Source organism: Miscanthus floridulus, chromosome 8, assembly GCF_019320115.1.
Source record: "Miscanthus floridulus cultivar M001 chromosome 8, ASM1932011v1, whole genome shotgun sequence".
Taxonomy (NCBI): domain Eukaryota; kingdom Viridiplantae; phylum Streptophyta; class Magnoliopsida; order Poales; family Poaceae; genus Miscanthus; species Miscanthus floridulus.
In genome coordinates, this window is record NC_089587.1 from 49,229,268 (window position 1) to 49,243,481 (window position 14,214).

At 43.8% G+C, this 14,214-nt stretch overlaps 1 pseudogene; it reads left to right on the forward strand.

Moving 5' to 3' along the window:
• Window positions 1–6,215: 6,215 nt before the first annotated feature.
• Window positions 6,216–13,874, forward strand: LOC136469018 (uncharacterized; annotated as a pseudogene).
• The last annotated feature ends 340 nt before the right edge of the window (window positions 13,875–14,214 follow it).

Genomic DNA, 14,214 nt, shown 5'->3' on the forward strand with positions numbered 1-14,214 from the left:
TTAAAAAAAATAAAATTTCTTTGCCGAGGGCCTACGTGGAAGCCCTCGGCAAAGATTTTTCAAAAAAAAAGAATAATTCTTTGCCGAGGGCCCCCGGAGATGGCCCTCGGCAAAGACTCCGTCCCAGGCGCCGGCGCTTTGCCGAGTGCCGCTCCAGCCCTCGGCAAAGGCTTTGCCGAGTGCCTGATAAAGGGCCCTCGGCAAAGACCCTCTTCGCCGACTCAAAATTCCCCGAGAGCTCTTGGCCGAGGGCCGCCCTCGGCAAAGCCTTTGCCGAGGGTTAATGGGCCTTTACCGAGGGCCTCAGGCCCTCGGCAAAGAGGCCGTCTCCAGTAGTGGACGGACTGCCATCGGCCACACCGCCACGCCATCTTCCAGCGCTGCTCGCTGCCCATGCCATTGCTAAAGGGAACGGGTATACTACCGAGCACAAAATAAATCTACCACGTTTAACCAAGATATATTATGCAAGTTGTTGATCATGAACTGTTGCCACTAGATGTGCAGTGCAATAGAAGAAGAGTTGAAGCAAACTGGTCGAACTATTACATGTCGATGTAGTGGAAGTAGATGTACATCGTCCACATGCCCTAATACTAACCGCACATGTACCTTCCTTGATCATCCTTGCATTCATTTCCAATCAATGCAGCAACAACAACAACAGTGACTCTACAGTTCTACATGTGTGGTGATAGAACCTCGAGCGCCCGTGTGCTAGCACCGCACATGCACCTAGGGAGAGAGAAGGTGGCAGCAATTAGGGTATGGGAAGGCCTAACCATATCTAAACCCGTGCCTCGCACCCATATATATAGACCTCGCTAATGAGCATCTAAACTCCTATAGGCCCATTAGTACTCTTGTGGTTCAATATACTATTTGGCCCACGCATGGATCTATTCCATAGCATGTATGATATTGCCTCTTGGCCACATCACCAATAATCTCCCACCTGCACTAGAGCCGATCATCATGTGTATATTTCAACCCATTAAGTCTGTGAGCCATTAGGTTCATGTGTAGACGGCCATGACCAAAAACCATTTTGAGCCATCAATCAATAGCAGTGCCTAGCAGCAAATATTTAATCATGTATACACATAAATATCATATCGGTTCAACCTTGATATACACATGTCTTGATCCTTATGCCGCGTGATATTAGTCAAACTCAAGGTGACATTTATGCAGCCCTAGTGATAGCTCAAAGATTCACTCGATCTTGTAGTGGATTACAACTCATGGCTAACACTTTAGCTAGTCACATCATTAACTCTTTAATCATATTGGCATGGCTATGCACTTTCTTAATCCAACTACATTGAGGGGTCCAGATACATCTCTCCTATTACAAAGGAGGAAAAATTCCATCTTGATCCACTCACATCCCATTCTATGTTTCATAGTGCATCCGATAACTGCTTTTATAACTATCAAGTTATGAAGTAGCATTTTGCAACCCCAAAATGCATCAGTACACTCAGTGAGAAATAATGATGATCTCATATCTAAGGATCCAACTCATATTCCACTCGAGAACGCTTGAAGACACATATTAGCATAACGACCCTAGCGATGTCCAGGAGTGGGTCAATTCAACACCATGATCTCTATCATCTGTGCAAAATATTAATTTGATAACTCTATATCTATGATCCACGAAACATGATCATCAATTAGTACATGTACTAGTCTATAAAATTATTGTTGTCCCATATAATGTGACATAAGAAAGTGATATTATGAATAATAGTATTATAAAAACAAAGAGTTTCATGAACAATTCACATATTTTCTAGTCATTGTAAGAAAATGTACACTGCTAAAGAAAATTGATTATTGTCAGGTCTAAAACCCTTTCACCGGTGTTTTTTCATATCACGGTGAAAGTGGACAGTGATAACAAACTTCATCACTGTCAATTTCAAACTGATGGTGAAAATGATCATCACTGGCCGGCTTCTTAAACGAATCGGTAGTGATAATTAGAACACTACAATCCCTACCTAGTGCTCTGGATCCTGCCCACCACTATCTAGTCTGTGTAGTCCTCAACATCATCCATGTTGTCCCAACTAGTGTTGCGATGGGCTTGTTAGCGGCGACATCCTTGTTAAGAACTTATTCTCGTCCTTTGTCAATCTTGTACTCGCATGGGATCTGCCGAGAAAGGATAGATATATAGGGGTGAGAGTAGATCTTGATGATGGAGAGAGAGAAGAATACCTACCTTGGCCTCTGCTCATCGAATTAGCCTGCCACTTACTTGATTGGAGAGACCTCGACAAATTAGACCACATCTATCGGACCACACTACCCCAGACCAGTGGGAAACCAGGGAGAAGCGCACTGGAGACTGGGACCCACGGCCGCGCACTTGGCCATCAAGGGGAGCACCGGGCCACCACCAAGGGGATGTGGCCATGCGCCCGGCCGCCGCTTGGGGCGCAGCCTGCTGGTGCATGTGGAAGGTAGGGAGGAAGGAGAGAGAGAGGGAGGGAGCCTTTGTGGGAGGAGAGAGAGTAGAATGGGGCTTGCCAGAGTGGGAGTGTGGGACCCCTAATCTGTGCCCTCCCTCTATCAGCCAACCCCGAGGCGCCCAGCGGGAGCATTGGCCCACTTGTCATCCACTCTGAAGAACCACAATACACATGGCAGTTGGGCAGAGAGGCAGACGCAGTGAATTGTTTTGATTTTTCACTGTCGGTCAATCCTGATCAAGTGATGAAAATTAGAAGGATTTTGACCACCAGTTTTTCTCTAGTACCGACAATGAAAATAACTTTCACCTCCTATTTTATTACAAATCGACGATGATATATGCTACCACGCCAATAGTCATTCCGATAAAACTGGCAGTGAAAATGTGTTGGCGAAAACAATTCCTGTGGTAGTGATAATTCAAGGAACCAATAATTCTTTATTCAAAATGCATAAACACAGGATGGCATAGCATCATCTGCCACTCACACTAAAGTCAATCATGTAAGTATCTAATACCCATCACTTGTATGTGCCTCATGATTTAGTCATGGAATCAATAGATAAACAATATTCAAATACATGTGCTCCATGCATATCATCAAATCATTTCTTTGATGATCTCACGAATAAAGTTATAGCGCTGATGTATATGTGTTGAACTTTTTGTGCATCCTAGGATCCTTAGCTTCTGTGATGGCACCACTATTATCACATTAGAGGTCCAAATGACTTGGTGCACTAGGAAACACACTCAATTGAAAAACAATCTTCTTGATCCAAACAACCTCCTTGGCAGCTTCCGAAGTTCTGATATACTCCGCCTTCATCATAGAATTAGCTACCATCTCTCACTTGGAAGGTTTCCTGCTTATCGCTCCTCCAATGAGGAAGAATACAAAACCAGATTGCGACTTGCTATCGTCTCTGTTAGTTTGGAAACTAGCATCCATGTAACCACTTACAAATAGCTCTTCCTCATCTATATATAAACCCAGAGCATATCCTTAGTCCTTCGTAAGTACTTGAGGATATTCTTTAAATCCAACCAGTCAGACTCACCAGAGTTAGATTCGAACCTGCTCTTAATAATTAGAGCCTAAGAAACGTCTGGGTGTATTGTACAAAGCATGGCATACACGATGGATCCGACTATCGAGGCATACAGATTGAACACACTCAACATATCTCACTCATCAGGTATTGAAGGACACTGAGTATCGCTAAGAGTAATGCCATGTGACATTGGCAAGAAACCTTTCGTGGAGTCCTGCATTTTAAACAATTTCAACACCTTGTCAATATGCGTACTTTGGCTCAATCCAATCATCCTTTTCAACCTATGTCTATAGATATTTATGCCCAAAATATAAGCTGCCTCTCCATGATCTTTCATTGAAAAAATATGTCCCAAAGAAAACCTGAGAGCTATTAGTTTTTTGTCAGCTTACCATAAAAGAAATACCGTTAGAGATATCTTTCTGTCGTGAAACTCACAGGAAAATGATTTTCTCTTTCGAGCTATAAATCCTTGACGAGATTTGCCTATAGATTGCACAACAAAATTGATTTCCTTGATTGTTTTTTTGTTTTCCTTGTCGGTTTTTCGGCACATAGGGGTAATGCAGTTTCTAGTAGTGACTCTAAATTTACCATGTGTTTGGTTTGAGGGTTGGACCGGGATATCCCAGGTTCGACCCAGATGGAGATGTGTTTGGTTGAGGATCCGTGTGGGTTTGGGTCAGATCTAGGAGGAAATATACCCTCAAATGCGGGTTGGAATGGTCCCCTCCATTCGAGGGGACGAGCTCGACCCACATGGACGTCGTTCTCCTCCATCTCATAGGGGCGACTAGCCGGCATGGGCGCTCGAGGAGGTGGCGCAGGCGCAGGCAAGCTTGTGGAAGTGGCGGCCGGCCGGAGCAGGGCAGTGCGAGGCGGGGCACGGTGGCCGGATGCACGGAGCGAGCTCGGCCCTCCGGCCATGGCGGCACGAGGCGGGCTCCAGCCCCAGCCATAGCGCGGGGTGAGCTCTGGCCCCCGGGCATGCATGGTGGTGCGGGACGAGATCCGGACCTTGGCGGCGAGAGGCGGTTAGCGATGACGCATGCTCGACTGGCCGGCGGCGCATGCTCGGCTGGATGCGGGGAGCGCCGTGCATGATTGGCTTTGGTTGAGAAGGCCTGAGGAAGAATTTAACGTGGGGAAAATAGAAAATAAAGAGGATGACAGGCGGGGCCCATGAATAGCTACTGTTAACCCACGTGGTCCTAAAACTAAACACATGGTTAGTTCTTTACTTAGCTTGGAGGAGGACCAGCCATCGTGTACTATTGCAAATGCTAACCATGCTTGTCTCAAGTGAACTTTCACAAACTAACATTTTTTGGGTTGCATAAATCCACACTTTGTTTTTGCTAAAGTATTAGGAACCTACACTATTTTCTAATTTCTAAATTCTATATTTGATCTCGGTTACCCGATTTCATTTTGGAGGAATTGGAATCTACTTAATGGATTAGGCTATTTGGTTTGGAATTTAACATTCCACAACTTTACCAAGCTCACAAATAAACATATTTCAAATTCATAGGGTGGGAGATGGAATTTGATTCTATAGATCACCATACTATATTTGTATTCTACAACTTATAGCATGCTCTTCAACTCACTTCTCTACAGTAGAAATACAATATATAAGTATCTCCCTTATATGGCTAACAATAATATTTAAATATATTCTATATACAACCTTATTAGCTAGCTTAATTAATATGTGCCTAAATTATCATTATTAGAATGAATTCAACTCCAAGGATCCAAACGGGGCCTTAGGTAAATGGTACCCAAACCCACATGTCATACAGATGCATCATGGGTGTATGAGTATGCCATGTATGGGCGGCCCACAGGGTATAAGTTATTCAAAGTTGCTACAAGCAATTCAATAGAAAATGAAAGTAAAAACGTAAAGTTCTATGATATTTCGTCTAAAAGAAATGTGCTGGCAATGTGTGAAACGAAAACAAAACAATAATATATACAGTATGCATTAGTGTCACCAACCAGAGAAATCCTGCGGCCGCTATTTTTTTACTGTCGCTGGAGCTTGTTGCGTGTCCAGACCTATAGCCAAAGGCCTCTAGTCTAACTGGTTAAAGCGTTTTGGCGGCACTTCTCAGGTCCTGGGTTCGATTTCCCGTGGAAGCGAATTTCAGGCTGGGGTTAAAAACATCCTCTCGTCCGTCCCACGCCAAAGCACAGGTCTAAGAACCGGTCCGTTCTCGCAGGGCGATGGTGCCGCTGTGTAAGGGTAAGACAGGGGTTCAAAGGTTTTCTGGACAGATCTTTTTTTTAATGCAATACCTCTGGGGTGGTCGTATCCTCGTAGGTTCAGTTTTTTTGTCCAGACCTATATCCAGTACTTATCCAACAAGGTGCCAGGTAGTACTGCCAGCCACTGACGCGCACATTTCCATCCCATAATGAAAACTAGCCAGAAATGCAGAGCAAGGGGCCCCTTCATCCTTTGACTGCGTGATTCGATCGATTCCAAGCACCATCGTCTGATCCCGTGGCGGCGCTGTGGGAGGCAAACCCTAGATAAACACGCCGCCAGGACGATGATGCCCTTACCCCTAGCTTCTTTGTGCTGTATAAACCCGGCCAACACGCTCTCCTCTCCGTCAGACACAAGTCGCATCTCAAACTCTCAAGAGCATACCACCACCATGGCCGGCGGGAAGAGGAATAGGTTGCAGGGTGCACCCCCAAAATGGGCTATCGTCCGTGGCATGCTCCACATGCGGCTGAAGGACGCCGCCACGGAGCTGAACGTCCCCATCACCTACCTCCGGCGCCTCTGCCGCCAGAACGGCTTCCCTAACTGGCCAGGAAAGAGGGTAAGACTAATACATGCATGATTTTATTCAAGCGAGCAGCACTACTAGAGTTCCTTATATTAGCTTGTGTCTGACTCGCCTTGAGCTTCCTCTTGTTGATTTATGGCGCCACACAGATCCGGTACATGAACGGTATAGGGAGGAACCCGATGCTGGAGGTAGATGCGCCGGAGAGCTCGTCACGGCGGGCTGGGTTAGCTGGTCCTTCCCAGCTGGCCAGGATCGCAGTGACGGCTGGGTTAGCTGGTCCTTCCCAGCTGGCCAAGGTCGCGGAGAACAAGAAGAATGAGGAGGACGACAACATGACTGGGATCCCCGAACCAGTTGCGAATCCTCCTAGAGAAGAACTCGTCACTTTAAACTTGATCGACAAGATTGGATCGTCCTCCAGCAGTGAGCGCAACTAGTTTGTCAAAACATCGTACTGTCATCTGTGCTGCAAAATGCAATACTTGTAGCTAGATGATCACAAGCTTGATCTATCGGTCGACTATGTATTACTGTGATCACACAGTTCGGAAACATCTATTATATTGTTTGTGCTTTGTTGTGAACTGCAGAATGAATGCGTTTTGTTAAGGCACTTGCAAAGTTGCAATTGTTATTACAGGATGAATAAATTCATGCGTGACATTTCCCATGGATGCCTCTAAAACATCTATTGAATGTTGTGTGGTTTGTCAGAATGGCTTTGGTTAAGACACTTGCAATTGTTATTACAGGATAAAACTTGACAGTTCCCATGGATGCCTCTAAACAGGGTTGCACGGGATAGCCACCGCTTTTATATATGACTGGACATGACTTAGTATAACCGTTCTTCATTTATCGATAATTTTGTTACATTACATGAATGGAAAACAAAATATATATATACGGGCTACAGCTCTTGCTATATCCAGTTGTTTATGCTTCCAGCCTAGTTTAATCAGTGTTGCTCATATCCTGCAAAAAGGACACCAAAAGCAAGGGTAAGTATGATGGATCATACTCAGCAAACATGCATATGATAGTAACAAAACATACATATAACTAACGAAGGCAATTGTTATGTGTTTGGACTATGTGGTATTCAGCTACAACAATTTAACTGGCGCCCCTGGCCCAAACGTTGAAATCTCACACTTCTGCACGAAACGATATGCCAAAAAAACGTGCTCTCTAGAGATGAGCAGATCTCTTTGTTCCTCTAGGAAACAAATTAAGCTCTTGACTTATTAGTGCCTGGTCACTCTTATAGATCCATCATCAACCATTATGTTCAGAACAAGATCCATCCCCACTGGAGAATTCATACAGCAATTTAATTTCTGAACTATAAGCTGATATGTTTAATCGCCATGGCAAAACCAGGTTTACCAAATACCAATATACCACACTAGCAGCTTAGGGCATTAGTTAAAGTGCATGAGAAATATAAGCATTGATACGAAACAGTTCAAACATATCAAAACAGTGTGGACCATAGATATGCAAGAAATGTAAGGGCAACACCATGACATGTGAAAAATCTATGGCGTGTAAGCGCAACACAAGTCCACAATTGAGAATGTAAAACACTCTAGAATAATAGCTAGAAGGGCAGCACCACATAATGTAGATAGCTGAAAATAAAATGTTAGCAAAATGATATACTATGTTAATACGGTATATTATGTTAGCAAACGGATCTCGCTGGTGGAGGTGACACAGGGCCTCTTGCTATTGGGCTGACAATGACGATGCCTTTGGAAGGTTGTTTCTTGGAGGCGTTTTGTCGATGCATCTCCTCTCTCGGTGTGGATCTTGCGGGAGAAATCTCTGTCCATGTTGGACAGGCAGCGCGGCGTCCCTACATCGTGTTCCTTCTTGAAGACGTCGTCTCTACAGATCCACATATGGTTTCCACTTTGGTGGCTTCGTTTTAACATCAAAGTTTCTAGTAAATGAGGATGTGAAGGATTACTACTGCACAAGATCAGGATTGACATCAAGAGTTTTCTAAGTAAGCTAGAATGCGAAGGTTGCCGGTGCACAAGATCAAAGCAAGTTTGAAGCAGAGACATAGAAGTTGGAAGCTTAGTCTTTCTAGCTCTCTTAGTCCTTTTGCTCTTTATTTTTTTTGCGTACCTCAGTTTTGAGGTTTTGAGTCTAAAGTCTCATGTAATCTTTGGCTGTGTATATCCACATGTGAGGACGGATTTCTATCCATTATCTAAAAAATATTAATACGGTATATACTGGGTGCCTTATCAATTATTAGTCTATACCTAAGTGTTGACATCCAATTTGTGATCGGAGAGCTAAAAATGGATTAGAAAACACGTGCAAACAAGAAAAAGCAAAAAGAATTGAATTTTTATCAAATCGAACATAATTTGCAACATCCTGGAAAAACTGGCCTACGATAGTTTTTGTTGAGTTTCCACATTGCCCTATATAAACTGGACCAGGCCGATTTTGAAAACTGACCTGAGCCGATTTTGGTAGTCTGGTCTCCAACTCGTGTTTTTTTCCTTTGAAACTCATCTGATCTCGTGGGAAGCATGTAAATTACGTGTTGAAGTTTCCTACTAGGATATGACCATGTCCCTCTATTTATATGAGAGGATCATGGCCGATTGAGAAATCTATCTATCTAATCATAAAAAACATATCTATCTTTACATTTTATCGATCTTTTACCTCAAGCTCTTCTACCCCCTTGTTAGGTGACCTTGCCGATTCTAGGTAACCCCTGTTGTGTGTCTCCCTGATGGGTCTTCCTTGAAGGTGTTCATTGTTTTTCAAGAGAAGAACTAGTGTCAAATTGGTCTCGTTGACCTAGCTACTAAGTCAGCCTCACCATTTACACCTAACTCCGCTGCATATCTAGGCCATGTGCAACCTCTGACGATCTAGCCCCTACCGGTGTATTGGTCACATTCAACATCAACACATACTTGTTGGCGACTCTGCTGGGGAAGAAGCAAACAGATCTACTATTATATGTCTTTAGATCCAAATAAACAATCCCACGAACATCATTAGGCTTTGGTCTGATCAACTTCCTAAGGAGATTCACAAGATGCTAGAGGAGAGGACAAAGGCCCAAGCTGTTGCCGATCTAGAGTATGTCCTTGCATGCTTGGAGGTGGATTGGCGGGGAGTTGTCAAGAAGATCCAAGATATATTAACTTTGATCCTCTTTCTGCTACATCTATATCTGAGGTAAAAACAGAGGTCTGCCTCCCATAAGACATTTTATTACATAGGATGAATGTGCTACAAGCTGATCAAGCCAAGCCTTTTGAGATCCATGTGTGTGGAAGTCTTAGCAAGGACGGTTATAATAAACGGGGGAAAAGAGATATGAAATTCCCATTTTTTCTCAAGATGCATCTATTAGTGTTTTAGGCCCGGTTGCTAGTTTAACCTCAATATGAGGTGTCATTCAACTTCAATTTTATGAAGGGAAAACAAGCTATGCATCGGCTAACCAGCCCAAATTAGCCTATTTATCAACTGAAATAGATAGGGCTAGTTTAGGAGGGTTTGGTGTACTACTTTATCAATGGCCACTTTTCCACAGCCTTCTACTACACGAGGCGATTGCAATTCAACAGCAACCAGTGTTGCCAAGTCCTCCTAAGACACATTTTAGGAGCTAGAAAGCTAATGCATATATAAATACTTCACAAATCACCAATCTGGCCTCATGGGATGAAGCTCTAAGCTGATTTACGAAAAAATTTCATAAATCTCTGGAAGAAAGTCTGGCTGTGCATTTTAAAATATCTGGGAGTTATTCTAAACCATACCTCATATTTTGATTACATGAAAGCTAGTACCATGGAATATACAAGGAGTCGTAACTTTTCATTATCTTTTACTGGTACTGTATTCTTATGGTATTCTTTATTGCAGTCTTGCTCTATTGGTTCTTGGACACAACTAACTAGAAGAAAATTTTTGTGGATATTTTTACAATAGAGCCAGTGAGCTTAAAGTGTCTAATATGATATCGGTCAAGCAACGGTCTAACATGTCTGTCCTTGATATGTTAATGGATTCAGTGATATTAAAACTTGACGTTTTAATTTACAATTTGTGAAAATATTTGTTGATTTTATTTTTGTTGGATTGCACTTTAATATTAAAGAAAAGTTAGGGCACTTGGAGTTTCTTTCTGTTAATCATTTATCAAAAAAAGCTTCGGCGGTTTGTATGGCTAGCACAAGCCAAATTAGTCTCTTCCTTTTCTCTCAAGCAGATTGACAAGAACCGTTAGAGAAGATGAAGTTTGCATTTGATGTATCAAGTGTGAATATGAGGGGACACAAGGAAAAATCACCTGCAAACAAAAGGGATCAAATTTAGACTAAAATTGGGGAAATTTGAGTAGACACAAGAAAAAACCAGCCAAGGCCAGTTTGGAGAGCTGGATGACATAAAAACCAGCCTAGACCAATTTGTGTAGACTCCGCACCGTTTACTGTTTAAACTGGCCTAGGCCACGTTTAGAACCAGCCTGAGCCAGTTTTGAAAGATCCAAGGCCAATTCATGATTTTCTTTTGAAAACTTCCGATCTCATGGGAAACTTGTAGATTCCGTATGAAATTATTTTTCTACTAGGATAAGATCATCCCTCTATTTACATGAGAGGATCACAACCGATCAAGAGATCCATAAATCCAAGCATCAAAAAATCAATCTATCTTACTTTTTTATCTTCTACCTCAAGCTCTTCCAACCCCCTTATTGTCCAGCACTTATCTGGACACCCCGCCGTGGGTCTCCCCAATAGATCTTTCTAGGAGGCGTTCGTGAGTTTTTTGGGCAAAGAACTAGCACCGAATGGGCCTAGCCAACCTACTGATTTGCCTCACAGTTTAGATCTGTCTCCCCTATGTATCTTGGCCATGTGCGGTCCGAACGATCTTGTCTTTATCAGTGTGTTGGCCGGATTTAACATCATCGGGCCTTCACACAACTAACTAGAAATATGAATCTCTGTCTCCAGTTGACTTTATTAATAAGACAAGCATTAATTCGAATAGAAGTGCATGAATATAGGATCAAGAGGGATATAATCATGACAAGAAACATTGAGAAAGTGGAAGTGAGCTACCATATACTCCTACTTGTGGTTTTTGGGCATGGCTAACTCCCAGACGCACGCGCCGCTGCCCCCCCCCCCCCCCCCCCCCCCATCTCGCGTCCTGTGCCTACCTGCCCATGTCTCGCCTATTACATCTGCCCGCAAGCACGTGGGCCCCGCCCGCGCTAGTGGGGACCATCTCCGCCTTCACGCGCCTAACATCGAGGCGAGACAACAGAAAAGGCGAGGAAGGAGAAGCAACACTCGATCTAGTTTTGAAACATCCAAATACAATAATTGCAACATACGTCTAAAAACAATGAAACATTTGAAACATGCATCTGAAACACTTGCAAAAACACCTAAAAACACTTGAAACCATTGTAAACATACACAATATCTAAATAAAACAATGCATCACATGCGTGAAAACATATGCAACAACCAGATAAACACACTTGCAACATACGTCGGAAAAAACAGATGAAACATTCAGAACAGGAGCTTGCAACAAACGTGTACAACTATTACAGCATGTGCAATATCCCGATCTACTTTTGCAACATCCGTATAAAACACTTGCAATATATCTCTGAAACATTTGAAATGCTTGAAACAAACGCTTGTAACATGCAGTTTCAGCACAAACATCTCATTACTGCTTGGGAGGATGGAGGCTCGTCGGTATGTGGAGTTCGTCGGAGGCAGCGGCCTGGCGGTGCTTGTAGGCAGCAGCTCGGCGGTGGTTGCACGATAGGCCAGTGAGGCAGCGGCCGCGCGCCGCACCTGGCAGGGCCAGTAGCCGAGCGCCGCGACTCTCAGGCGGTTGCACGCCTGGCAGGGCCGGCAACCGTGCTGCCGCGACTCGTAGGCAGCCGCGCGTCAAAACCAGGAGAGGGCAGCTACGTGCCACATCTTTTAGGGCTGGCAGTCGAGCGTCGCATGCGGGTGTGGAGCGAGGCGTGCAGGAGTTGATTTTGTTTTCTAGGCGAACGGCGCATGCGGCAGTGAGTGGAGCGAGGCGTTCGGCCTTCCAGATGTAGCATTACCGATAGTGGAAATGCGCTACCATATACTCCTACTTGTGATTCCACTGTTCCTCAAGCAGAGGATCTAGATTCATCGGTGCAGTTTCCATTATGTCATTTTCTTTTTGACACAAAAAGAAGAAGAAAGCAAAAGAAAAAAGAGGAGCCACAATGGGCCTCCGTATGGCCTTAATACTTTTTTACATAGTAGAGTAGCATTGCCCTGCTGACATGTCCAAGGCCCAATTGTCCTAGTCTGCTTCCTCTCAAAACAAATTGGCCTAATCTGTTCGCTCTCCGCCGCCGCCTGCTACGGGTGTCTTTTGAAGCTTCGGTCGCCGAAACCACACCCTGCTTCCTTTCCGGCTGCTTCCTATTTTGAATCTCGCCTTCCCTTTCTCGTCATCAGTGTCTATAGGGCACGCGCTCCGCGCAGCCTTCGCGCCATCCTCCTCGCCATCGCCAGTCGCCACCAACATGTCGACGCCAACGACAGCTTCGACGTGTACTGCGGATACGGAGCAAGGCAAGCATGTCTTTGAGATCTTTGATTACAGCCAGCACAAGGGGATGGGCCACGAGATGCTCATGAGGTCACGAGATTACAGCCAGCACAAGGGATGCACAAGACATAGTTCAGGAAGTTCAACTCTGCTGATAATAGCAGGTTTGCTCCACAGACTGGCATGTTTATGGATCGGAGCACGTTCGAGTCGTCAGCTTACCTTGAGAATGATCGTCTCACCATCGAATGCATTATCAATGTAAAGAAATCACCACGCGTATCTACAACCAGACTCCTGAACAAAATTGAGGTGCCGCCATCCAACATCACGGTGCAACTTGGCAAGCTGTTAGATGCAGAGGAAGGTACAGATGTAACTTTCATTGTTGGCGGAGAGACTTTCGCAGCACACAAGATTATTCTCGCAATGAGGTCACCAGTTTTCAAGGCTCAGCTTTATGGGCCGGTGAGTGAGGCCAAGGCACAGCATGTAACAATCCAAGATATGCATGCTGGTGTGTTTAGTACCCTGCTGGATTTTATCTATGATGATTCTTTGTCTGTGGACTATTATCATGGTGGAGGCAGTAATAACTGTGAAATGATCTGGCATTTAATCGAGGCTGCTGACAGATATGCTGTGGACAGGCTGAGTTTAGTATGTCAAAGCATTCTTTGCGAGAACCTTGACGTGGAAAATGTGTCAACTACGTTGGTTTTAGCCTATCAGCATGGCTGCAACCGGCTTAAGGATGATTGCATTGAATTTATCACCAGTAAAAGTGTGATGGATGCAGTGGTGGCGACCCAAAGTTATAAGAATCTCAAGATAGCCTACCCTTCTGTGCTGTTAGAAGTATTTGAGAAGAAAATGGCGAAGTCCTGCAAAACATAAGCACCATCTGAACCTGTCCATTAGAGTGAGTTCTTGAATTATATAAATAGGATACCATATTTTGCTAGAGCAGCTTATATATTGCTGACAAACACGTGTTGAGGAATCTAAGATTGGGTAGGTTAGTTAGTTCTTATTTATGATAGAAGACACTCATTGTGTTGCAAAATCAGTGCGTCCCATGCTTGGTCTACTAATGTTTTTTATATATAACTTCAGAGCAATTTGCTGGTTTAATTATTTTTCAACTCCGAATGTGTGAATACTTTTAGTGTACATATTATTCTTGCTATGGAACATTCATTGTTTACAAAATTCTTTCTTCTTTTTTTTTTACTTT